This window comes from Triticum dicoccoides, unplaced genomic scaffold, assembly GCF_002162155.2.
Source record: "Triticum dicoccoides isolate Atlit2015 ecotype Zavitan unplaced genomic scaffold, WEW_v2.0 scaffold78038, whole genome shotgun sequence".
NCBI classification, from domain to species: Eukaryota; Viridiplantae; Streptophyta; class Magnoliopsida; order Poales; family Poaceae; genus Triticum; species Triticum dicoccoides.
The window spans coordinates 1-792 of NW_021299387.1; the positions used below are offsets into that span (position 1 = coordinate 1).

Consider the following 792-nt stretch of genomic DNA (forward strand, 5'->3'; position numbering starts at 1 on the left):
TCGGAGTTCTGATGGGATCTGGTGCTTTAGTGCTGGTATGATCGCATCCGACATGTTACCCCGGTCTTCGTCCCTTATCCTTGCCCCTCCCAGCTCCACTACAAAGACGATTGTACATTGCTTTGGCCGCTCCCTCTCAACTACGGAGACGAGTTTAACGCGGTTTCCACCCCTCCCTCTCAACCGCACCAGTGCACGCTTGCCGCGCCACAACACCGACGCTGGACCCGTGAATCGTGAGCACCCAGCTATGACTTACCGCACTCGTGCAAAATAATAAAACACGGTAAATATATTACTTACACGTGCGTTTTGTTTTGCAAGCGGCGCGAAAAAAATTAAAAAGGGAATGCAACACGAGGACTTCCCAGGAGGTCACCCATCCTAGTACTACTATAGCCCAAGCACGCTTAACCTCGGAGTTCTGATCGGATCTGGTGCTTTAGTGCTGGTATGATCGCATCCGACATGTTACCCCGGTCTTCGTCCCTTATCCTTGCCCCTCCCAGCTCCACTACAAAGACGATTGTACATTGCTTTGGCCGCTCCCTCTCAACTACGGAGACGAGTTTAACGCGGTTTCCACCCCTCCCTCTCAACCGCACCAGTGCACGCTTGCCGCGCCACAACGCCGACGCTGGACCCGTGAATCGTGAGCACCCAGCTATGACTTACCGCACTCGTGCAAAATAATAAAACACGGTAAATATATTACTTACACGTGCGTTTTGTTTTGCAAGCGGCGTGAAAAAAATTAAAAAGGGAATGCAACACGAGGACTTCCCAGGAGGT

The 792-nt window shown here is 51.5% G+C and overlaps 1 non-coding gene across 1 annotated transcript; it reads right to left on the reverse strand.

Annotated features, from left to right (window-relative positions):
* Positions 1-346: 346 nt before the first annotated feature.
* On the reverse strand, positions 347-465 carry LOC119347871. Its single transcript, XR_005168577.1, has one exon. It is a non-coding gene; the product is annotated as a 5S ribosomal RNA (ribosomal RNA).
* Positions 466-792: the final 327 nt, after the last annotated feature.